A 26,301-nucleotide genomic window follows, 5' to 3' on the forward strand; every position below is an offset into this window, starting at 1 on the left:
ACAGCCACTGTCATTCATTGGACCTGTCATCCCCCAAGCGTCCCATCTCCAAGAGCCACTAAATCAAGTGCGGCACACCGCATCTCTTGATATTTCAGTGTAAAAGAGGGCAGATCCAAGGGAAGGCTTTTGCTTCTTTGGGTTTTTAGTAGGAGAGGATGAGATTTTGTGTGGTTTTTTTTGTTTTTTTTTTTAAAGGTTACAATCAAAGGAAGAGGAGAACAAACAGGAAAGAAGAGGGAAATCGATGCTGGCAAGTTTTGAAGTTTTGGGGAAGAGAAGGGGTCAGGAAAGGGTAGAGCCAGTGGCCTTACAGTTAATCAAGCCTGTAATTTATAAACACTGTGTATCAAACTCACAGAATGAGATGAAGCAGCCCTCAGACACATTCTGAGACTCAATTTTGTTGCTTCAAAAAGGAATGAAATAGAGAAATTTAGCGTCTATCTCAAAAGTCAGAAAAAAGAACACAACGGCACGAGAAAATCTTTTAAAAGGAAATAAAGATATTACAAATTAATGCTCTTTTAGAGAGAAATCTGCAGAAATAAATAAATAATTCCAAGGGTTGACTTTTCAAGGAAATGGGAAAATATATAGTCGATATAATTAAGGGGAAAAAAAGGTTAGAAGTAAAAATGTGGTTTAACCGCAAATGTGAAGCTTACTTTGTGAAAACTAAATGACTACTATTTTAACCCTCCTAGTAAATTTGAAAATCACTAGGAGAGGAGTTTCTAGAAAATCTATAAATCACCAAAATGCATTCACAAACTAAACAACCCAAAGAGTTTAATAATCAAACTTGAAAGACTTGCAACCTAAATATATATATACACAAATACATATGTATATATATAATTTCATGTGCATAAATACATATATATATATATGATTTGTTTCTAACCAAGCTATACCCAGATGAAACTTTCATGTTCTCAGGAAAAAGACAATCTCACTGGTACCCAGACCCACAGTCCCTTATTTACAAATCTGAAATCCCAAATGTGGTTTTTTTCATAAAACATTTGAAGACAAACCTGACTGGAACTCATTTAACAGTAAAATTTGACCTGGATTGATATATATAATTTTTATTCCAATTATTGTTTTCATGTCATGGTGTAAAATAGTATTGTGTTTTCTTATGCACTGCTGCCCCAGATCTCACTGGGTGAGATATGTAATATTCAGTATGTAGCCTTTATTACCTTTCTAAAAATCCAAAGGTTCTACATTCTGAAGCATTTCTGGTCCCAAGGGTTTCAGAACAGGCCTTGTGGGCCTGTATAAACTATCACAGAGCATACAGAAAGATGAAAAAGTTTCTCAGCTATTATAAGAAGTTAACCCTGATCTACAATTTGGCAAAGAGAGTTCATTCACAAAGGAAACTGCAGTCTGACTTCATTTGACTATAGATGCAAAAAGCTTAGATAAGTGATATTTTGGTGATAAAAATATGTGGTCATCAGTATGGACTGATGTGTCTTCCCAAAATTCCTATGGTGACGCCTTAACCCCCAGAACCTCAGAATGTGACTGTCTTTGGATATAGGGTCTTTAAAGAGCTAATTAAGTTAAAATGAGGTCAGTATGGTGGGCCCTGATCCAATATGGCTGGTGTCCTTATAAGAAGAGGAAATTTGGACACAGAGAGGGAAACAGGAAAGACTCTGTGAGGACAGAAGGAAAAGACAGGCATCCACAAGCTCAGGAGAGAGGCCTCCAAAGGAACCAACTCAGTCAACATCTTGATGTCAGACCTCTAATCTTTAGAATTGTGAGAAAATAAATTTCTGTAGTTTAACGTACCCAGTCCATGGTGGCGGCCCCAGTACACCGATATGGCCACATTTTAATACTCCAGTTTAGGTAATTACCAGTACTCATCCACCATCTCAAAAACATATGCGACTGGCATTCCTCTTGCTTTGGACAGTGCTCTTCTAGACTGTGGAATAAGGTAAGAGAAGAGAAAAGAAACATGCCTTTACCTACAAGAAATTAAGATGGTGCCATTACTTGGGGAGGGTATGAGCTACGGTGAGCGCTGTGTATTGTGTGAGACTGATGAAATCACAGACCTGTACCCCTGAAACAAATAATACATTATATGTTAATAAAAAAAAAAAAAGATGGTGCCATTACTACCGCTCGAAGATCTGATGACTGTTTAGATGAGAAGCTATTAGACATTTTTAAAAATAATTATTTAGAAATTAATGACTACTTTCTATGCCGGCATTAGCCGGAAAATTAAATCCCCAGCGTCTACAAAATATATTATTTCAGAGTAAGTTGTACATAACATGTAAGACATTTGTATAATTAAATAGTTTTAAATGGCTTTAGTTTCTGCTCTGCCTACAGTTTAGGGAAGCACCAAAGACGTTCTCTGAGAACACTGGTCTGCACCCAGATGCATCTTTCCACCGTCACAGCAAGTCACTGTACTCATCAGACTAATGACTCAACTGGGGAAGAACCTGCTTCCAAGCTCATTCAAATTACTGCCAGAATTCATTTCTTTATGGATGAAGGACTGAGGTCCCAGCATCTTTCCAGCTAATGCTTGGAGGCCTCCCTCAGCAACTAGAAGGCACCCGCCATTTGCAGAGGTCCATGTGGGCTCTCCCAACATGGCCACTTACTTCATCAAGACAGCACGCATCTCCAGAGTGAATCTGCTAGCAAGACAGAGTCTCCTACAATGCGGTGTCATCACAGGAGTGGCATCCCATCACTTATTCAGCTTGTGAGAAGAAAGTCGGGGGACCGGCTCACACTCAAGGGGAAGAGGATTATGCAGGACATGAACAGGAAATAGGGATCATGGGTGGTCACCTCAGAGTCTGCCACACGGCGAATGGATGGGACGGACATGGAAACCAATTGGAAAGCCATCTCTCTGAAGCAAGCATATAGTACAAACCATCCACCACACATTCTGCCACAGTGAGCCAGATAAAAGGTACAAAAGACCAGGAATTTGGGCAGTGTGAAGAGGAAAGTTGTTTGCCCACTGCACACCGCTGTCACTTACTTAGTGTTGTTCCTTGTTTATGAATTCATTGGTATAACTCTGGTGTGAGGGTCCCTATCATCTATCATGTATTTTAAAGGAGTTCAGGGTATGGAAAGGGAAACAAATAAGCTAGTCTGATGAAAATCCTCAAAAAATGTATTACCTGGGACATTCTTGGGAGGTCTGGAGTGGCAATGGCATCTGAGTAGTGAGCAGGCACAGTGATTGGTCAAAGAATATTTTGGTGGATTGATTTCCCACCAGAAAGAATAGAGTCGATGAGATTCTAGAAAACAGGGAGATCTGAAAAATTCCATAATTTGATCATCAAAAACCTACTGAAAATATCAGGCATAATCTAGGTGCTGCAAATTGGATCACAGATCTCCAATTCATCAACAGCCTCCACAAAAAGATGTGTAGCTCCTGAACGCATGAAGCTTTGGCCTTGGTTATCCGTCCTGTGGCTCAGCTCAGCTCCCATCCCCCTGCCTCCCTGTGAGAGCAGGCAGGCTCCAAAGCTGTCAGCACGAGGGGCTCATGCAGCCTCATCCCACTCTTCTTCACTAGAAGCATGCCCGTGACATGGCCATCTGTTCAGCAATACAGCATCCCAGGCACCGAGGAACGCCATTTGGGACAGGCAACTGGGTACAGGGCCATTCCTCTGACATCTCAGAAGGCATCTCCCTCCTCTCAATAAGGACAGGCATGCCCTATTGATCAGGGGCCCAGCTAGCAGAGCTGCAAATATTTGTTCTCAGCAATTCTGGGATTTCAAGGATCTTCGTGGTGACTGAACCCAGTCTGCAAGAGCAGCTGCTTCTGCAAAGCCAGATTCCATGACAGAGTTAATGGGGAGAAGGGACTCTTGCCTCATCACAAACCAGCAGGGAGAGGACGGGCCAATTTCTGTTTGTCTGAAGAAACAAGCATGTAGGGAAATATGGGTCTCCCCAAAAAGGCAGATGGGCAGATTCTCTGATGCCTTCCTTCCCTACCCTGTCACAAAGGAGACAGAAGCTACAAGAAAAAATTATCATGCCAGCCAGGGTAGGAGAGGTGGGACGTGGAGGATAGACGGATAAAAATTCCATTTCAGGCTTTGAAGATGTACTCTTTGGGTATTCCTTGTCCCTTTGTTTGGTTTTGTTTGTTTGCTTTCTGAATACAGGGGTGTTTGGGGAAGGATGATGCCAATGTGCAAAAAGGAGAGTGGAAGGTTTTTGAAAAGAGAGCCCCAGGTCTAACTGCTAGGTTCTCCACTTGTTCTCTGCCCACCCTTCAACAGAACATTCTAATCCCCTTAAATCTGTTTCCTCATCTGCTTAGAAGGAACATTTAAAAGGTACTTAATCTCACAGGGTTACTGCAATGGCAACATGCTGGAAATCAGAGTTACACAGAAGCCTCCCACACTTGGATGGTAGAATTGTAGAGCTGAGCCAGCCTTTGGCCCCTTGCACCCGTTTTAACACTCTGCATGCCAGGAGCCAGGAAAATAAGGCCCGTGATGGGAAAGGGATTTGGCCACATTCTCACTGTGAAAGACTCACTGTGGGGTACTGCCTCCTGCCCACGCTTGCCAGGCAGGAGAGATGGGGGTGAAAAGCAAAAATTCAGCAGCTTGCCCGGGGCTAGGGACCCTCACCCTTGGGTGTGGGTCTGAAGAGGGTGGGGCTTAGAGCAGTGCAGGACCAGCTGGGTTGTGAGCTTCACTCTGACACCCTGACTGAGCCCCCCTCACCCCACCCCACCCCAGCCAATGATGGCTCCCATCTGATCTAGAGCCATCCCTAGTCTGTCACTGCTAGCTGCCCCCTGATGCTGAGTGTCATGCCCAGGTGTCACCCCAGGCTCTCAGACTCTGGCCACACGTCCTGAAGGAGAGAGGTGGTGGCAGAGTGGCAGGCCCAGCAGCCGCCATGCAAAGCGGCAGGTCTACACCATTGTTTGGGGGCAGCCCCATCTCTCTGTGCATCAGGAAGCTTCATGGACATATTTGTTTACTCCACTTGCCGATATGCAGTTTGCATAATATTGAGTCTGGAAAGGACACTGCATCTACTGACAGGAGTTTTCCCAGCTGGAAAAAGAAAAAAAAAAAAAAAAAAGAAAAGAAAGAAAGAAAAAAAGAAAGAAACCAGCTTTATATTTTTTAACATTTTGGGGTAAAAATAAAGACACCAACACCAAGTGCCAGGTTTCCTGATGGATGTTTGCTGGGTGGGGAAGGCCAGTCTCTGGTCAGGCCACGCTCCCAGACCCAAAGTAGTGTTGGACGGCTTTCTCATAAACACTGTTGGCAGCTCCAGGGACGGCGCTTTTGGTAAAAAGGATGTGCTGGAACGAAACGTGGGCCTCCAGCCAAGCCACATTTCTTCCTCTATAACAGAAAACATTCACGTGTCAGGATGCAAGGAGCCAAGCCCCTCCGAGAGTGGAGGCATCCTCCTCCTCAACATCCTGGAGGATGGGAAGAACAAGGCCGAGCTGGGCTTTGACCTGGGATGCCCGGTAGGGAGCAAAGGGCCAAGAATGCAGGCCAGCCAGCTCCTGTGCCCCTGGCCAGACTTCTGTTCTCAGATTGGTCTGAACACCTGGCTCACACACGGGCTACAGTGAGACCCCTCTAAATGTGCAGACACAGACACAAAGCACCAAGCCAGGGAAAGTAGCAAACAGTCTTCTCGTGGACGCCCTTCTCATCATGGGCCCCTTGTGCCTCGGCGGCAGGCTCCAGTGAGCTGTGCAGAAGCACGGCTTGTTCAAACAGCAGTCTCCACCTGGCACGCTCTACCGGGCCCTCCTATGCAGGGTGCAGGTCTCAGGGCAGGAGCAGTAGCAGCTGAAAGGGGGTTAGAAACGCATAACCTTAGCCCCCACCCCAGACCTGCTGACTCAGAATCTGCATGTTTACAAATGCCCAGGTGATTCTTAGGCACATTTAAGGTTTCAGAGGCACAGTCCCAGAGGCTTCTAGAATATTCTCACAATTGGACATGCATGCTTCTTTCAAAGTGCTGTCCACGGAGGAGGATGGATAGTTGGTGAGGCATGAAGCAATAAAGCCCTCCTGCACACAGCACCCCCAGGTCATAACTCTGGGTTGGGGTAAAAGGCACTTTGGACTATAATCCAATGTCCCCAGGACCCCAGTCATCCCAGCCACCCAGCCTCTACAGTGAGGAAGCATCTGTTCACACTCACCCCATCCTAGAACCTTCCTGGATGAGGGAAAATCATGGAGCTCAAATCCAGGGTGATTTAGGACGTCACCCATAAGAGTTAAAGTCAGATCTGGGGTGCTTCATTGTGAATTTCTCATCGGTGAGCCAGAGTTTGGCCTCACCCGATCAAGGGACAAAGGACTCAAGTCCCAGGCAGCCTGGGTGAAGTGTGAAATTCAAGGTGGCTATGTCCCATGGGTAGACATCACTGCCCAGGCCAAGCTGCGGGCCCACGGGCCCAGGACTGAGGCCAGCTCCCTCTCAGCACTCGGTTCCATCAGGGCCGCGACTCTTGTCTGTTTACTGAATCTGGAGAAGCTCTGAGCTCAGTCCCGGGCATACCACCAAGCTCTGCCGATGACTCAACAGCAAACTGCCCTTGGGAGCAACTGGGCCCTGCACACCGGCGAGGCTCACAAACCTGGGGCCTCCCTTACCGTCTAACTGATGGCAACACAGCCAGCCAGCCACCAGTGACCACTAAGCAGGACTGTGTGCCCACAGTGCTTCTCTGGGAGGAGCAGGGGTCCCACGCCCTCCCGGTTTGGTCCCCCAGGACCTAAGCCGTAAAGACTCAGAGCATCTCACTTTGTGTAGTGGGCGGGACACCTGGCGATGTCTGTTCTGCCACCTTTGCTGGTGCTTAGTGCTTACACCTTGTCAGAACAACAGGAACAGAACTGTATTTCCTGTAGACACGCTATAGACGAGTGCTTTAAGCGAGGTTTGTTTGGCATCATACCCCCAGATTGTAAATTGCAGTTTTGGCCCATCGCATCCATTTATCATCCGTCATGCCTGGAAACTAAAGCCCAGGGTGAGAGGGACTTGGCCAAGTTCGCGTCCAAGTTCTGTTTTGTTTTTTAAGGGCTGCAGCAGTCATAGGGTTACAGCTGTTTTCAGTTTTTTTTATTCAGTTAAAATTACGATAGCAGATTACACTGTATGAAACCGTGTGGCCTTGATTACCATTTTTTCCATGTGTTAAGGCAGACCTAAAATGACTTTCTGAGGAGAATCTTGGCCTTCCCCACAGGTACACCCTGGCTTATCTCCAAAAGGAGATACAGGAGCTTTCTTTTCAGGCAGGAGTTCTTGTAAGGTGACACAATTTTGACAAGAGTGTGTTAATCTTCCTCCCACCTTGGGTGATGGTTACACCTACCCACTTCCCTGCAACAGAAGATATTTGCACTCCCGGTAGTTGTCAGGGAACATAGCCTTGAACTTGGTGTCACTCAAACGTTTCAATTCCTCTTGGTTGGGAGGAATTGTGTTTAGAGAGTATTTCCCAAGGGGGAATCATGTTAGTTAAGATAATGCTAGCTACTCTATCAGACAAATCCCAAATCCTCAGTGGCTTGACACAAGAGAAGCTGGTTCCTTGTGCATATCACATTCCAATGAAGGCATTCTGGCTTGGGTATGCGTCCAGACCTCTTCCTTCATGTGGCTCTACCCTCCCCTGGGTCCTGGGAGCCTTCTCTCAGCCAACAGATGGGGAAAAGGGTCATGGAGAGAATGCACCCACTTCCCAACCACTTCAGCTAAGAAGTGACACACAATTTCTGCTTACGTCCAATGTCAAAGCCACACCTGGCTGCAAAAGAAGCTGGGAAGAGTACTCATGGGCCCAGGAGGGTAGGACACAGGCTTTAGTGAACTCAAAGTAGTCTCTGTCATGGAAATGCATTACTCTAACTCCCTTAAATTGACCCAGATTAAGCCAGTTCATCCACAAGATGAGTATCTGGACAGCATGATGCAGATTCCCACAGAACAGCTTCTATAGAACAGCAAAGAGATGTGCCCCCAGTGTAAACAGAGACAAGAGAGCAACACTGGGTGAGTAGGAAGGTGGGGGAGGATTTCACACCAACGTATGCAAGGTGCTGTTGAGGATGGCATCCAGGCCTGATGACATCTCATTTCAAGGAGGAATCCAGAAGTCCTAAGAATGATGGTCTTTGCCAGTGCCTGCTTTGTTTTTATTTAGTTATGCTGTGACCCATATCAGTCATTGTGCTTCCCTCTTTGCCTTGGCTGTTGGCAAGCTTAGACTCAGATCAATACAGGTCATCTCTACAAATATGGGAGACATTAAAGGATGCATTTTTTGAACCAACCTCACACGTGGTGCCATTCAGCTTTCCTATTCTTACTTCTCTGCTCCATTTTTTGAAGTTTTTTATGCCATCTTGCTATCAACCAACTATCTTTGTAAACTGTGTCTAGTTTACTTGAGGAATGCAATGGAATTCAGGCAGATAAATAAGAGAATAGTCAACAAAATACAAAAGCAGCAATGATGCAGGAGCTGCCAGAGGAAGCTGGAGACACTTTCTCTTTTTCCTTCTCTTCTTGTCATCATCTTGGCCTTACTGGTGTGGTTATTCTGCCCACGGTGCCTCTTAGTGAACAAATCTTTTTCCTGTGCTCTAGGCATCTACTGCACACTCAGGGTTGTGGCAGTCTCCAAGAAGACACCTTCCCAGTGTCAGAACATCCACAAACTCCAGGAGGAGCCCTCTCCAGTTTCTCAAGGGAATGGTAATCTTCAGGTTCCTCTTTCTTGCAAAAAAAAGCCCTGGCATCATAAGTACATCACCCACCGTGCCTCTTCCTGTGTCCTTGCATGACAGTGTGCCTTGGTACACAGCAATTGCTCTTACAGACCAACCTCCAATGCTCCTCTGATTCCATGGGCAGATTAGCCAAGGGGCAGCACAGCTTATGGTGAAGAGCAAGACTTGGAGAAGCACTATCCAATATGGCAGCCACTTGCCACATGTAGCCACTAAGCACTTACAATGAGGCGAGTCTGAATTGAGATGTGCTGTAAGTGTAAAATTCATACTGGATTTTGAAGATGTAGTATGAAAGACAGAATATAAAGTATCACATTAATAACTTTTAATATTTAACAGGGATTGTTACCCAATTTCTCACCACCAAGTCTCCAGATGGGAACCTGGTTATTAGGGTTTGGCCCAGTGCTCTGGGAGAGCCTGGGATTCAATCATAAGAGGGAGAAATTGGGGATTCTATACCTCTGCATACAAGTTTTAGCCCCCAGTCTGATGCATTTATCTCTGAGACTCAGCCTGGAGAACAAAGACTTCAAGCTATCATTCACCTGTATTGTGTGGGCTTTGTTTTCAAGGACAAAAAAATATTAACTTAAGGGAAAAAGTCATTTTCAGATTTTCTTTAGTAAAAATTAAATCTTACCTGGAACAACTTATCTTCCTCAAGCAGAGAAGTTCAATTGCCCACCCCCAGCCCTCTGAATAGCAACTAAGAAAGATAAAAATATTTTCCTATTCAGAGATTATTTCAGTTATCACAGGCACTAAATAGATGGCAAATGAGCAGCTGCTCACAAATGTTTGTTCATGGGGAAGCCTGAATCTTTTACTTAAGAGAAACTGGGAGGGGCTTTTTGGTAATCAAATGACCAGTGGGTAAAAATGTTCAAAGTACACATGATAATTTGCAGCCTGGAAGAGCAGGAACTCGGATCATGTGAACAGGTGTATCTGAGGATCAATAGGCTTGCAATACCAACATGTGTCCTTTATCCTGATAAGCCAGGAGGAGCCTCCACTTACCTACAGCCCAAGGAGGGGCATGTTCAGGTAGCCTACCTTTAACTGCCAAGATGTCCCAACCCCCATTCCTTGTACCCTGCCTGGCTCCACGTGACCTCCCCTTTGCCACATGACTTGGCCAATTCACCCCTTAGGCACCCATCCAGCCTTTCCCCTGTGGGAAGCATGGTGTAGCCCAGGACCACATGCCCTTCCATAACTGTGCATGTGTCTCATAGCGCAGGCCAAATCTAGCGCTTCCTGGCTTGCACATACGTATACGGATGTTTCTCTCATCACTTCCATCCTCCTGGTCCTCCAATTCCTTAATAACACATCCTTCAATGGCTCCAAGAAATCAATCCTTCGGTCTTCAGAGAGGGGCAAAGTCTCCCCCAAAGTAGAGAAACTTAGAGAAGGTTTCAGTAGAAGCCACAATGGCTCAGTTAGAGCCACAAGAAACCTATCCATCAGTAGACACTTAGCCAAAGGTCCATGGGTAGAATTCAGAGGGTCAATGAACTTAAGACAGGATAAATGTCTATCTTTATTTTCACTGGCCTCTAACTGAACTATAGCTCAGCATTTCCTTCAGTTACGAATGTGGACAATAAACCACTGCAGTTCTAGCAATGCCTACGACTAATCAACAGTAGAAATCAGATATTTACTATAGCATGATTATTGCAGATTTCTCAAAATATTATTTATTTCAGGTATATGACAGTTATTAGGACTATAAGTAGATCTTGCTTTTCAATGATTTAATAAAGAAGCACATATACGACTATACCACATATCTGGTTTATTTATATTTTGATAACTGTGTGTCAACAATATCAGTTTCCTTTGTAATCCTGTATATTTAATTTTGTGCATTTAAAAAACATTATTCCGAGAACAAGTCCTATCTTAGTTCTAGCTGGGGGGGGGGGGGGGGACTAAATAAATATCACAGACTGGGGCAGGGGGGCTTAGACAATAAACATTTATGTCTCCCAATTCTAGAGGCTGAGAAGTCCAAGATCAAGGTACAGGCCGATTCAGTGTCCTGTGAGGGAACTCTAGCAGATAGCCGCCTTCTTGTTCTATCCTCACATGGCAGACAGACCATCTGTTTCCCACCTCTTCTTACTGGGGCACTAATCTCATCCACATGTGAGGGCTCCACTCTCATGACCTAACTCCCTCCCAAAAGCCTGCCTGCATATACTGCTATACTGGGGATTAGGGCTTCAACATATGGATTTGGGGGACACATACATTCATCTATAGCAAGTCCAAAGACCTCACTAGATGCCAAAGAAGTCTAGGGAGAAAAAGGGGAAAGATGGTTAAGCTCCCCACCATGAACCCTATAAAACATGCCTCCCCACAAAGTTTCCTATGACGACATCAGCCACAGGCTCAGGAACTGCTGCTCTCTGAGCATTTTAGAGCCTTGAGTCCTCTTAGTGTCTCAAAAGGTGATAAATATCCACACTCCTGTCAAAAGCACCAAAAAACTCAAAAGATTTATATGCAGCACAGAGGGGAGGGGAGAAGGACTGAGAGGCCAGGAGATCTGATCTCTGGAGCCCCTCAGAGTCTATTTCTTAGGGAGCAGAGCTGAGCAGCCCCCACCCCCACTCTGTGAAGGCCCACCTCTGCCATGCACAAAGGAAGGGGCCAGAGGGTGCAGCCAAAAGACCACCTCCTCAGAGGCCGAACCCACCCCCCAAACACAGCTCCAGCCAAGGCACATGCTAACTCCAGAATGACCAGGCAACTGCCTCAATCCCTCTCAGAAAAGGAAGAGGAAAGCCTTCTGTGAACATAGATCTCAACTGGGTGAGAGATATTGTTAGCTCCGCAATTCCCTGCCCCTCGCACTAATTACACAAGCGCTCTGGGTTAATTAATTTGTAGGAGAGGACCATATTGCTGAGCATACATTTTTTCTGGGTTTCAACTGCTCCACTTCTCAAGTTGAAATTATTTTGCAGCAACTTTTCTTTCTTTCCTCTCACCTTTAACTCGAAGTCTGTTTGTATGTTTTCCTTTTGCAGCTTGGGGGAAAAATTTGAGAAGGGGGGAAAAAAAGAAAGTTATTTGATCCTTTGAAGAGAGAAATCCTGCTCATGGATTTTCTGCTTTTAATTCATTGGAGAGAAAAGGGTGATTGAGTGAACAGGGTGGGAAAGGAGGACAAGGCAAGGAGCAAGGGGTTTTGATCTCCTACAGGGAGGCAGGGTGGCTGCCCCCCCCCCACCATAGCCCAGGGTGGCCCCGACCTATAAGTCCTTGGAGACCCTTCCACCACCAGGCCACACCACCTGCTTGGAGAACTCTGGGCTACAGGTTCTTAAAACAGCCCAGAATGGGGAAGCATGAGACTCAGCCAGAAATGCTCATGCCTCCCGGTGCTCACTGCCTCGGGCACTTTGATCAGAGGAATAAAAGCTAAGAACTAAGAAATCATTCTGAGCGTGAGCTGAGAAGGGAGAGCTGATAAACCAGGGAAATACTCTTTGTAACATGAGTTTGTATTTCTTCCTTCATCTCTAGTCATAAAGAGGGGAGGCAAAATACGTGGTCATCAATGCTGGGTGATAAATGCTCAGAACTTCTGGGTCAGTTCAAGGGCTCACTCAAGCCTGCAAAAGAGAAAACACCTAACACCTAACACAGGGGCAGGCATCAAGCTGAAAACACACAGGCTCCTACTGCGACTGCCCACTGCACAGCCCTCTGGAAATGTACTCCTGATTTTGGGCTGAGCCAACAGTCAACATGCCATGAGGCTCACAGGTCAGTAACCAGGACACAGTTCAGCTCAGTTTTAAAAATAAAAACTTTGGGGGGCTCCTGGGTGGCTCAGTCATTAAGCGTCTGCCTTCGGCTCAGGTCATGGTCCCAGGGTCCTGGGATCGAGCCCCACATTGGGCTCCCTGCTCAGCAGGGAGTCTGCTTCTCCCTCTCCCACCCCCCTCCCGCTTGTATTCCCTCTCTCACTGTCTCTCTCTCTCTAATAAATAAAATCTTTAAAAATAAAAAATAAATAATAAAAATAAAAACTTTGGCACTTGACAGGTGGTGGGCATTGTGCTAGAGAAAACTGGGGCCAAAGATGGGTGGGAGATGGGGTGCCCCTAGACCCATAAACTGATAATAATTTGCAAGTGCTATAAAAACTGTATTCACAAAGAGGAGTGGGAATGATTAACTGGAAAAAGTGATGTCTGGGAAGGCTTCATCACAGAAGTGATATGTAAGCTGGGTTTTGATGAATACATAGTTCATCAAGAAAACATGGAATGAAGGCGCCTGGGTGGCTCAGTTGGTTAAGCGACTGCCTTCGGCTCAGGTCATGATCCTGGAGTCCCAGGATCGAGTCCCGCATCGGGCTCCCTGCTCGGCAGGGAGTCTGCTTCTCCCTCTGACCCTCCCCCTCTCATGTGCTCTCTCTCTCTCATTCTCTCTGTCTCAGATAAATAAATAAAATCTTTAAAAAAAAAAAAAAAACATGGAATGATAGTGATCTATATCACAGAAAGAACACACAGAAAACCACAGAGATGTGAGAGGCCAAGGTATGTTCAGCAGTTAGAATTGAATTAAGTACGATACCTACAGAAGTAGGACGTGGTGGTAGATGATCCTGGGTTCAGGTCACAAAGGAGCTGTGCCCCACCAAGCTTGGTTTTCCTGGGATTTTATCCTGGGGGAGTAGTTTCAAGCAAGAGAGTAACATGATCAGAAGTGTATGAGTGTGTACGTAATACACATGCATTCTGGCAGCTGAGAGAATCAGAGGGGTGTGAGATATGCCGATGTTAAGGCCCCTCCACAGAGACCAGCAGGGAGCGGTGGGGTGTGTATTTCCCTAGCTCAGTGCGGGATCTGTGCTGGAGATGCCCATCTGGGGGCTGCCAGGCTAGTGGCCGAGGCTGCAGTCATGATGAGGAAGAAACAGACATCAGGCACCAACCTCCAGACTCTGGCTCAGCCAAGTGGCTCTCTGCTTTAGAAATTCCTAGAACATCAGACTTAAGGGGTTCAGAGGATCACCCTCACCCCGCAATTTGCAGATGAGGAAGCGGAAGGTTGGTGGCAGCTATGGCCCCCTGACTCCCACCACTGCGGCAGCCCTGACCTGCCTGCCCACTGCGTCTCCAATGGGCCAGAGGTGGAAGGAGAAGAGGGAGACCTAGAGATGAGGCGGCAAAGGTAAGACTTAGAGGGACTCAGTTCTACAGCCAAAGAGATGAGGTGAAGTCCAAGTCTGTGAAGCAGACCCCAGGCAGGCGGCAGGGGGAGAAGGAAGCTGCAGGATCCTCCTGTGGGGCCTCAACCCCGTTCTCCTACCTTGTGAGCTCTCACCCAGCTCACAAGCCACCTCCTCTATGAAGCCACCCCAACAAGTGGAGCCAAGGGACCTCTTCTTTGCCCAACCTGTGTCAGCATTCCCAGCATGGTGCTTCCCACATTTAGTCATAAACTTGAATTATCTATGGGCATTTCTCTCACGTTGCTCTCGACTGGACAGTGGATTGATAACATTGCCTGAACCCCCAGAACTAAGCACAGGCAGGCCGGCCACAGAGCAGGGGCTCCCCACACAGGAGCTCGAGGAATCAAAGCTTGCTGGCAGAACACGAAGGAGCAAGGCCTGCAGAGCCAGATCCGTGGATGAAAAAAACAAGTAGACAGACAAGGAAAATGAGAGCAGGGATGCCTGGGTGGCTCAGTTGGTTGAGCATCTGCCTTTGGCTCAGGTCATGATCCCAGGGTCCTGGGATCAAGCCCCACATTGGGTTCCTTGCTCAGCAGGGAGCCTGCTTCTCCCTCTGCCTCTGCCCTGCTGCTCCCCCTGCTTGGGCACTCACTCTCTATCACCCTGACAAATAAATAAATAAACTCTTAAAAAAAAAGAAAGAAAGAAAATGAGAGCAGAACTCGGGAAAAACATGTGGGGCTGCCCTGTCCCAGGGGCCCCCGTGCGCCCCCCCAACCCTGGCTTGAGTCACAGGCTGCAGAAAACACCAGTGATCCCACACCAGTCGCACCAGCTCTGGCAGGGGCAGGATGGGATGATCTAATAGATATTTTCCAGACTTTGTATCTATTATCCCCAAACAAAATGACATGTGTGCTTCCAAGCAGCTCATCTCTGGTTATGAGCGCTATAATTAAGCATGAAGAACACACCCACCTCAGTCTGCACAGAGAGGGTGGGGAAGCCAACACAGCACAGCGAAGCGGCCTCGCTGAGTCGGTGCAGAGCACCAGCTTCACCCTGCGGCTCTCTAGCTTTGCTGTCCCGCAGTGGCCTCGGAGGGCTCCATCTGGGAGCCCAGGGGGTCAAGGAGGAGGCAGAGGGCTGGGAGGAGCGGGGCCAGGATTCTAGCTTCTGTTCCGCCACTAAATAGAGATCCCTTCACATCCTGAGCCTCCAGGTTTTCATCCAGTCTCCCCACCTGGCCACTGTCCATGATGCAAGAGCCTGGGGCCCCCATCATGCTCTCTTGGCTGAGCGAGTCCAGAGGCCTCAGGAGCTACCCCAGGAACAGCATCCAGGCTCTCACAGGCATGGGCTCCTTAGATACCAGAGCCCCCAGCCTAGCCAGGTCTGCCCAGAGGTTGCTTTGGGAATACATGTCAGGATCCCAGCAGGGGCCTTAGTAAGCTTGGGATCACAGCAAGATTCCCCTCCCAGCCCCAGTCCTGGGCCCAGGCTGGAGACCGTGAGTCTTGTGAGAGATACACTGAACATTAGGTTAGGCCCTGTCCACCCAAAAATCCTAAAGGTCCCTGCCAGGCTGCAACAAGCCAAGGGACCCAGACAAGTCAGATCCTCAAAATGGTCCCTGGACCCCAGCCTCCCTAAGCTGTATCTCTTGTTTTCCAGGAACCCAGACCTGCCCTGAGGCTTCTTTGTTGCAGTGCAACCAGACTCCGTACACTGAAGGTCCCTCAAGCCCCCTTCCCAGATGGTCTTCTGGGAACAGATCATGTGTCTCTCCTCTAGTCCTGGACTGACCCTATATTTTCCTAATGATTGTCCCCCAGGGTCCTCCACCCCACAGTCACTCTCTAGATTAGACATCTTCTGGCTCCAGTGCAACCCTCCAGCGCCTACCAGAGGGATCTTTATCAAGTGGCCTCTTCCCAATGTCATCCCTTAGCTATAAGCACAAGGAGCTCCATGCCTGGGAGGTAAAGCCTGTGTAGCCCGGTCTTCACATGGCTGCTCCTAAACCACACCTCCCACGTCATCCCTCACCTTCTTCCTCTCCCATGTTCTGTTTCCCTGCCGGTGGGAAGCTCTCCTTCTGTCCTTCATCTGCCCTCCCCCAATTCCCTGTCCTCCATGCCCCAGCCTGAAAGCCCTCACTGGTGCCCCCGGGGAACTCTGCCTCTTGGCCGCCCCCCACCCTCCTGGCTGGCCCTTCGCTAGGGGAGAGGTTGTCGACAGGGCTGTTGCCAAGGGGGCATCTTGCCACCGCTCCCCGCTCCTCCTATTGCTCAAGGGGTCTGCTGTTCTCCAACCAAGATCGGCCCAGAGCGGACCTCGCACCCTCCTGTCTGCACTTTTCTCCATTGTCTTTACCACCTTCTGCCATGATGCTTATTTATTTAATGTGTGCTTAATTTATGTCTCACTCCCCACCCCCAAAATAAGCAACTCCATGAGGGGAGGGATGTCTGCTTCTGTGCACAGCTCTATCCCTCATCCAGAATGGTATCTGGCCCATGGCTGGCACTCTGTAAATATATGTTAAAGAAATGAATGGCTGAGTGAGTGAATGAATACAATCATAAGCACCAGCCGCACAATATCCATACGTGAGTAGATCCTTTCCGTATGAAACCCTTGGAGAGGCCTGAGCCGAGGCTCAAGGATCCTGGGCCTGGGGGTCAGGTCCTCTGAGACCTGGCCTGAGCAACTTTTCCTGTCTGCATCCTCAGGTTCCCCACGTATAAAATTAGGGGGCTGAGTGGTGCCAGGCTGCGGGGTCCGTCAAGCATGGCCCTCGGGTCAGGGGCCACCTGCTGCCTACTCACGGAGCTCCCGCAGACCTGTCCTGTGAACGGCCCGCCGGCCCTCACCCAAGCCCCTCTGGCCCAGCAGGCTCTAATTAGGAGCCGCTCTTTGCATTTGTATAATTTAATTCTCTCTGGTCAACACTTTAATTACAGGTCTCTCAGTCATTTTTCTCCGACATCACAGCACACACAGGAAAGGCTACTTCCTGCCCAGAGGGGGCAGCCGGCTGGTGAGGCCAGGAGCTCCAGCTGCCCAGCAGCCTGGCTGCCCGGGGGCTGAGGGGCGGCTGTGACACACAGCCCAGCCACTGCACCAGGTGGAAGCTTTGCTCTCGTCTCCCCAAGGGAAACGGCACAGGTCCCTGGTTCAGCTTCCTGCCCCTGCCCCACCGCCCTGCCACACGCACCTTCACACCCACTGGTCTCCCTTCTTGCCCAGACCCAGGCTGTTGGCCCTTTCTTTCTGTGCCCTGTAGGAGGGACTTCAAACAAGACCCAGATCCCATGGGTGGATCTGCCCTCACAAGTGTGCAGGGAAGAGTCAAGAAAGGCACTCCTACTTGCCTGTCAGTCCACATCTTCCCATGGGACACAAACATCCTGCTTATAGGATTGTATTTTTTCTCCATTAGACTTGAAGCTTATACTGGTATTTCTACTGTGAGAATCCAATGTACTTGCCAGATCAAACTGAGACTTCTCCCCAAAGAACACTGTCCCAGGAGGTGGCCCTTCCCACACTGTCTCTGAGTGGGCAGGACCAGAGCTGGGGCCTCCAAGGGCCAGTGGGAGGATGTGACTTGGCGAGAGGAGGGAGGCTGGAGGGGATGTCAGCAGGATGAAAGGTTTGAACAAGGCTCAGGGAAAACTCCTTTCTGTGTTGGACGATCCTTGACACAGGCTGCGGTAGCCTCCAGGAAGGTCTCTACTGGCATCCAAAGGACTGCCCAGGGACTGGCCCACATGTGAGGCTGCAGAAAAGAACGTGGTATCGAGACCAAGAGGCAGATAGGAGAGTGTGAGCATGTGCAGATCTGAGGAACACAGGCTCTACAGCAGACCACCTGGGTCTCCCCTGGTTGCACCGCTGCCTACTGGCTAGGGAGCTAGGCAAGTTCTTGACTTCTCTCCCCATCTGAAAATGAGAATGGTAAGAGCATCTTATAGGCATGCTGTGGCAATTAAATGACCAAAAATGAGTAAAGGCTTAGGCCAGTGCCTAGGACAAAATAAGCACTCAATTAACATTGGCCATTGTTATTATTCTATAGTCCTCCCAAGCACTCATGCACCACCACCACTACCACCAAAGACATCCCAAATTATCAGCACCAGGAGCCTCAACACATGTCCTCCGGCCTCCTCTTCTAGCCTTCTCCAAATCCCACCCCCCACCTTTATAGAAATTCTGCAGTTCCCTCAGAAGAGTCAGCTTCCAGTTCCCAGGGCCCCCAGGCTCTGTCTGAGGTCCTCACTATCCTGCCTCTGATAAATTACAAGGCAGCCTCCTTCATAGGAAGGAGTCAGTCAGCCCCATGGAAGAGGAGACACCCCCTAGAGGACACTCTGGGGAAGTTACTGAGCTGTAACTCTGGGAGACCAGGGTGCACGTGCCTAGCCAGCAGGGGTTCAAAGTCCTTCCCTGGACCCCTAGGTGCTGCTCTGATGGTCTGTTTCCTCTCTGCCTCCCCTTCTTCCATCTCTTCCTTCTCTCCAGAAGCTGAGGTTAGAGCCTTCAACCCAGGAGCACCAGCAGTCTGTCCAAACCAATCAAAAATCTTCCTCTTATGAAGAAGACCCACGACCCATCTCCAGCCTCGAGTTCAGATAATTATTACAACTGCAAAAAAAAAGAAAAAAGAAAAAAAGAAAAAGAAAAACTTTCATGCAAATCGGGGCCAAATTGAAAATCTGTTCATCACTTCTTCTGGTGCCTCGGGTCCCTTGTTGGGGAATTTTTAAATGGCTCAGCTCATCTGAAGCCAAGGAAGAGAGAGGAGACAGATGGATTCATGCATTTTTACAGAGATTCTTAAGAATTGTCCTTGTGGAAACCCCCTCTGCCCATCCACGCTGCAGTGGGGACGTCTCATTCCATGACCTACTCTTACTAAAGATATTTCTCCTCACACCTGACAGCCCAGGCACATTTCTGTGGGGACTCACTTGCACAGTGGCCTTCAAAAGAGATACTTCTCACACAACTAGCTCAAAAAATTCCGAGCCTGCTTACCAAAAAAGCAATCTTTCTGCTGCACAACAGAATGCAAGAGCTTTGGTTTTAACAAGAAAATGTCCACTAGTAAAGAGACTTCTTGTCAGTTGAAACCAACTCTACCCAAGAAGTGAAAAACTGGAACTGAGCCAGGCTCTACCCAACACACTTGTCACATGTCTCCGTGGAAGCTCTAATTTAAAGAGCCCCCAGGATTCCCTTCTGGGGAATCTGGAGGACATTGAACTTGGCTGCAGAATTTGACTCAATGTCTGGTCTTCAAATTCCCTGCAAGGGAAGTTTGGCTCTCAGAAGCTGCCCTCTGACTGCGATCACTCAGCAAAGCCCCCACTTTGTAGCGTTCTCCAGAGGAACAGCACCAAGAGGATATAAGTAGATAGATGAAAAGAAGGAGAGATTTGTTTTAAGGAACTGGTTCATGGGATTGTGTGGGAGGTGGCAAGTCTGAGATCTGTAAGGCAGGCCAGTAAGCTGGTAATTAAGGGTTAATGTTGCCGTCTGAATCTGAATTCCACAGGGCAGCAGGCTGGAAACACAGGCAAGGTGTCTATGTCACAGTCTTGAGGAGAATCCCTTCTTAGAAAACCTCAGCCCCTGCTTCTAATGCATCAACTGATTGGATGGGGCCACCCACATTATGGAGGGTAATCTGCTTTACTCAAACTCTACTGCTTTAAATATTAATATCTAAAAAATACCTTCACAGCAACCTTAGATGGTATCTGACAAAAAGACTGGGTACCACAGCTTAGCCAGGATGACATTTAAATGGACCTCCATACTCGGCACACTCTATCAGCTTGCTTAGCCAGTCTGCCCCAACTGCACCTCTTTCTTCTCCTTGGGGACATGTGCTCACCCACAGCTTTGTGCTTTGTCAAGCCACCCCTCCCCATCCCACTGACAAGCATGCTTACCCCACCCCTTGCCTCTTCAAATCCTTCCTTTAACCCCCAACACCCAACTCCAGATCCACTCCCTCAGTGGAGTCCCCCTTGGCCTTTCTGGGACACATGGGTCTCCCTCCAGACTCCTGAACCCCCCCACTGCCTATCGTACAGACCACCCTTTGATCACACCTCCTCCTGAACTCCCTTTTCCAGTCTCATCTCTCAGTTAAGACACCAGCTCCTGCACTGTCACATCCCACCCAGGGGAGGGCCAGGAAGATCCAAATGGATGCAAACATCCATCTGGTGGGCATTTTCTCTTCAAGGAAAATACAATGGTGGGAAGCTCTGGATTTAAAAAACAGAATCAAAACAGGAACAGGGAAAACAGAGGAAATCGAGATTGTTCTGTTGGAACGGAGCTCAACCCAAAAGTTGAAGAGGGACAGGTCGAAGACGGTAACTTCACTGCAGATGAATACATCAAAAGGCTCCTGCCCAGGCTCACATGTGAAGATACTCCAGCCACGCCCCCGGAGCTGCTTCCGAGCTGCAGGTGGGGCTTCATGCAGGCCTCGGGGCCACATTACAGGAGGACTGAGTGATTCTCTCTAAGGAAACCTCTCCAAACAGAGGAGTTCAAAGTTCTGCTTTTAATTGATTCAGTGTGTGGTATCACTGGGCAGCATTTCCTCTAAAGATAAGGGCAGCATTGATTATCAGATACGGAGCAGAGGCAGCCTTGAGGAACAAGGAGCCCACTGCCAGAGCAAACAGCTGAAACCAGCTTGGGGAGGGGCCACTGGCTGCAGATTTGTCAGGAAGAAGACAACTCCCGGCTCAAGCTCCAGCCCGGGCCTAGAGCATCCCCCCTGGGAGCCAGTCACCAGCTAGCCAGAAGGAGGGAAGGGGAGGGAGATATACAAAGACCTTGGACATTTGTGAAAGGCACGTGTGTGGCAAATCTCAGTGTCCACTCCATCTCAAGTAGTTCATTAATACTGTTGAGCGTGCAAAACTGCCGTCCCCTGTGCTACGTGCAGTGGGTGTAACTGACGGCCCTGGGCCCTGCCTGCAGGGAGCACACATTCCAGCAAGGAAGAACGAATAGTGGGCAGGTATCACAAGTAATTGCCAAGAGAAATCAGGTTGATCACACATAATCTGTAAATGGCAAAGTGACATTAGGGGAGTGGAAGGCATTTAATCTGATGCCTGCTGGATGAGAGATCCCTCCTGTATGCTCCTCGTATGATTCCCCCACCCACCACTAGCCCCAGCCATAGAACTTCTGCTTTATTTTAATGGTCTATTTTGTTGCTAGTCTCATCCACTGAATAATAAGCTCCTTGCAGGCAGGGCCATGTTTCTCACAGTTTTACCCCTAGGGCCTACAGAGAACAGGGCACATATTTGGCCACAGCTTTGAGTGCTGCCTGCTTAATGTGCATTTAGAGAAACTTCGTTAATAATGATAGCTGGTATTGTTTGAACAGGCATTATGTGTCAGACACTGCTAAGCACTTGGCAAACATTTAGTCCTTGCAATAATCCTTTTTGAGTTTGGTATTATTATCCCCATCATGCAAATAAGGGACCTGAAGCTCAGAGAAACTAAGTAATCTGCCCAAGGTCACACAGCTTGGGACTAGATTCCAACTCAGAACTGTCCCTGGTCCCCACAGATGCTGGCCTGAGGTCCCCTGAGAGAAAGCATGTTCTCTGTAAGTGTTCAAGGAGAGGGATCTGCTTCTGGCCAGATGTCGAAAAGATCCAAGGAGGTAACACATCCACAAGGAAGGCAGAGCATTTGCAGCTGTTGGGATCTAAAGCTCCCAGACATGGGGCTCCTAAGCCCGAGAATTTTCTGTGAGGAGGTGAAGGCAGGTACCAGACTTTATGAGGCTTATTCAGGAGGAAAAGAAGGACCTCAGCAGGACCCAGGAAGGAGGCTGGCCAAATATAGAGGAAGGAGGCGGAAGAGAGCAATGCCCCCTTTGGTTCTCAGCATCTGTCTCAGGTTAATCCGGGCTTCTCCCTGGAACTCAGTGCCTGCTGCCTGCAGGAAACCCCAGAACTAGTCCCAGACCCAGCTGGATCCGGGACAGGAAGTAGAGGGATGGAAAGAGAGCTTGTCACAGGAAGGGTCAGGACATGAACTAGCACAGGACAGCAGAGGCACCAAAGTGGCAAGGGATTTACCTGCTGTCACCCCACAAGCCTTAAGCGAGATGTACTCAAACATCACAGACTGATCGGGCTATGGGGGCATGCTTGTCTCTAAGGAGCCACTTTAGCCCGCTGCTACTTCCCTGTGGAAAATTAAGAGAAGAGTTGTCATCACCGAAAGAAAGAAAAGTAGCCTGCTCCTTCCATCACAAAAACTCTAGCAAGCCTATGGCAAATGGTCTCAATTCCTTCCTTCCACCTGATTTATGCCAAAGCCACTGTTCACCCTGATGGTGTTCAATATATCACCAGAATGAACACTGTGCATCTTGGTATTTCACCCTCCAAAGCCTCGTAGAAAAATGGATGCTAATGAAGAGAACTTCCATGTTTTCCTAAGAAGGCTATCACCCCTGATAATACAGAGTGCTCCAGCAGATCAATAAAGGCAATAAATCAATGCAATTTATTAAATACAACAAGCATTTTCCCAGGCAAGTGCTCAGAAAGAGTCCAGAATAGCACATCATCAGCACTCAGAATGGGAAAAGGTGCTGGTGGCTACTTATGAACAAAGTTTCAAAAGATACCTCAAGAGAGATTTACAGCCAGAAACAGTGACACTCAGATCACCTCATCCCAACCCCCAGTGGAGCTTTCCCTGCGGGGATCCTCATCAGTGCTCTTTAGACAGAATCCAATTTACCATCCTTTCCAAAGAAACACCTAGATCAGCTCCTGGGACAGAACTAGCAAATGTTCAAGTGAACAAGGCCATGTTTCACTGGCAAAGAAAAGTGCAAGTGAGGTGAAATCAAACAGAGTGGGCTTTGAGATCATGGGGATTAACCCTTGAATCTGCCTGTTCTTTGCCCAAAGAAAGAGCAGAGAATGGTTCTCCACACAGGGGTCTGAAAGCCATCTCAAAGGAGAGCCTGCATCCCAACCCTGGTCCTGAGGTTTTATAATTCATGGGAGGAGGCAGACCACTCATGTTCACTTCACCTGCAAGCAAGAGTTTCTAAAACAGCCACTGCATTGATGAAGATAAGGTCATACCTCTTCTCATTCTCAACAAAGGCAAGAATAGGGCTGCCATTCCTCACTTCAGCTCCACCCTAAGGCCACTGAGGAGAGAAGAGCAGGACTGCTGTATGGTCCATGGTCCAGGCTTCAGACATCCAGGGCCTGGCCTGAGAATAGGCTCCTCCCCAGGCAGAGAGCCTTTGTGAAAACACTGACCTTCAAAGTCAACCATCCTTCCATCCATCCCCCAAATTGTTGCTGAGGATTCTACCACATATAAGGCTCTACAGGGATGCAGAGGAACTCTCAAATATTGAGTATACAGCAGGTGATAAGTGAAGAGCCTGGATAGCTCAGTCGGTAGAGCAACAGCAGGTGATAAGTGATAACAACAGAAACAGTCTGAACTCTGGAACCAGTTATACCTGGGTCCTCATCTCAGATGTGTGTCTTTGAGTAGGTTATGAAACCTCTCAATGCCTCCAATGGCAAACCTGGAAAACAGTGGTAACAAGGGAATCTACCTTCTTTCTTTATGAAGACTAAATAAGGTAACGGGGTGATTCCTAAAAGGTGATAAGGCATACCAGCAGTGGTATAGGAAACAATTTCAGTTGGAACAAGGGTAAACTTTTATCCAAACAGATGCATATTTTAGAAAAAATAAAAAATAAAAAAAATAAAAAAAACATCATACTCACAATTTCACAAATATTACTACTAAAGATAAATCTAAAGTTTAAACCAAGTCGATACAGAATGAGAAATGTATCTGCAACACATGTCACCAACAGTGGGCTCATGTTTGAAAGAGATAAAAGATTTCTACAAATCAATAAAAAGATTTAAAAACAGATAACAGACTTGAACAGGCATTCACAAGAGAAGATAGCCAAATGGCCAATATGAAAAGATGCCTAATCCCATTAGTAATCAGGGAAATGCAAATTAAGATCACAACGAGGTGTCACTAAGTGAAAGCAATGATAATACTAGGTGTTGGTAAGGATGCAGAGTAACAAGAAATCGCATAGTTGGGACTGTAAATTGGCACAACCATTGGAAAGCATGTCTGACACTACCTACTAAAGTTGAACATACATATATCTTATAATCCAGCAATTACACTCCATGGTTTTTTTTTAAGATTTTATTTATTTGACAGAATGAGAGAGAGAGAGAGAGAGCACAAGCAGGGGGAGTGACAGAGGGAGAGGGAGAAGCAGGCTGCCCACTGAGCAGAGAGCCTGATGTGGGGCTTGATTCCAGAACCCTGAGCCGAAAGCAGACCCTCAACCAACTGAGCCACCCAGGAGTCCCTACACCCCATGTTTTAATAGGTATGTACAAAAATGCTCAGACTACCATTATTCATCATAGCCCCAAACTGGAAACAACACAAGTGTCCATGAACAGCAAAATCAATGCATGATGATGCTCCTTTCATGCAATGTAATACCACACAGCAATGGAAGTGAAGGAACCCCAGCCATATGTAACAAGAGAGGTATTCTCTCAAACATAACACTGAATTATAGAAGCCAGACACACACACAAATGTATACCATGATCCCATACGGACAATGAGCAGGCAAAGTTAAAACATACAGTATGAGAATCTGAACAAGGTTTCCTCTAGAGAAGCAGGAGTGGGGCACAAGAAGGGTTTCCAAGGTCTCCACCCTGTTCAGTTTCTTGATATTTGATGATAATTTATTGATTTATACATTTATGCTCTGTGCACCTGCCAATATGTCTGTTACATTCATAATTTTTAAAAAGCTCTACAACGTCTTTTAAGCATTAGGCAAATACATGGGTGTATGATGAGAGCAAAACCATGGAGGTAATAATGACTAAGTATTGGAAAATACTGAGTTGACAGAACTAACCAACCTTCACAAGACATGGATCCTTCACTGTACATGTCACACAAATTGTCTCCTTTAACTACCACAACAATCCTATGAGGCAGATAATACTCAGCCCCCATTTTACACATGGGAAATAAGGCACAGAGAAGTTAAGCTACTTGCCTAAGGTCACTGAGCTAATTAGCACCAAAGCCAAGATTCAAAGCCAGGTAATCAAGCACTGAAGTTGTGCTCTGTACTCTTGATCATGCCCCCTGCTGCCCTCATGCAAAAGGCAGGCATAATAAATAACTGGCATTTTTATTATAAATAATAGTCTTACCTCTTGATTCCCTGCCTTCTGCTCAGGGAACCTGCTAGTCATTCATTACTCCTCTCCCAATTTACTTGGTGTTTGGGTTTTGATACTCCTTTCCTTCCCTCAAGTTTTGTGTCCCCATTTCAAGAAGTCTAGCGAAACACTGCCTACTTGGGGGGTGGGGATACCAAAGGCACAACTGCACAGCTTTCTGGAACATAAAACAGCCAGACTGATATCGATATGTTAACCACAAGTGCACAAGGTGGGATTTGGCTTCACCTGCTGATGGCTGTCTCAGGGAGACCACAAAACGGCTTCCAGCTTAAGGGGTGAGGTGTCAAAGTGGGCTCTCAGGCTTCCTCCAGATCCTGCAGGAGCACAGACGCTGCGAGTGGCCAGATCACAGGGAAAACCTGCTGTGAACAGCAGGTATCTTTGCCTCCTAGAAGGAAGCAAGAGATGGATGATGCAGATGTATTCAGGATGAAGCAAGGGAAAAAATGGTTCACAAATGTTAGGAAAAGGAAGATGACACTCCCAGGGTCCCAGGGTTTGAGGATGTTGCCTGCTCCCAGGAAGCATCATCCTTGAGATGTTCGGTCATCCACCAGGAAGACGACTGTCCCCTAAGCCCCTCCAGAGCCTGCTGGAAAGCCTGGCTGATTTGTCATCTGAAGACCGCTATTATGGCTCTGAGTATCTGCACAATCCTTTTGGTGCTAAATTTATTTGCAATCATTGCAGCAGCCTGTTTAATTATAACTAATGGGCGTAGTCATGCTAAGTGACATGCCGTTGGAAACCCCCTTCCCCCAACTGAGAACTTCCACAGAGACGCAACAAAGATGCTGGGCAAGAAAGCAAGTATATTTAAGGCGACTTAGCTCCTGCACTTGAGAACCCACCTCGGATGGAGAAATTTCACCAA

General features: G+C 47.5%; 1 long non-coding RNA gene across 1 annotated transcript in view; it reads right to left on the reverse strand.

Annotated features, from left to right (window-relative positions):
• The window catches only part of LOC135361838 (uncharacterized), a 443,895-nt gene that overhangs the window by 184,188 nt on the left and 233,406 nt on the right, over positions 1-26,301 (reverse strand). The window lies entirely within an intron of this gene.

This window comes from Mirounga angustirostris, unplaced genomic scaffold (assembly GCF_029215605.1).
Source record: "Mirounga angustirostris isolate CCGP_5_RB_7025 unplaced genomic scaffold, mMirAng1.0.hap1 SCAF_10, whole genome shotgun sequence".
Classification (NCBI taxonomy): Eukaryota; Metazoa; Chordata; class Mammalia; order Carnivora; family Phocidae; genus Mirounga; species Mirounga angustirostris.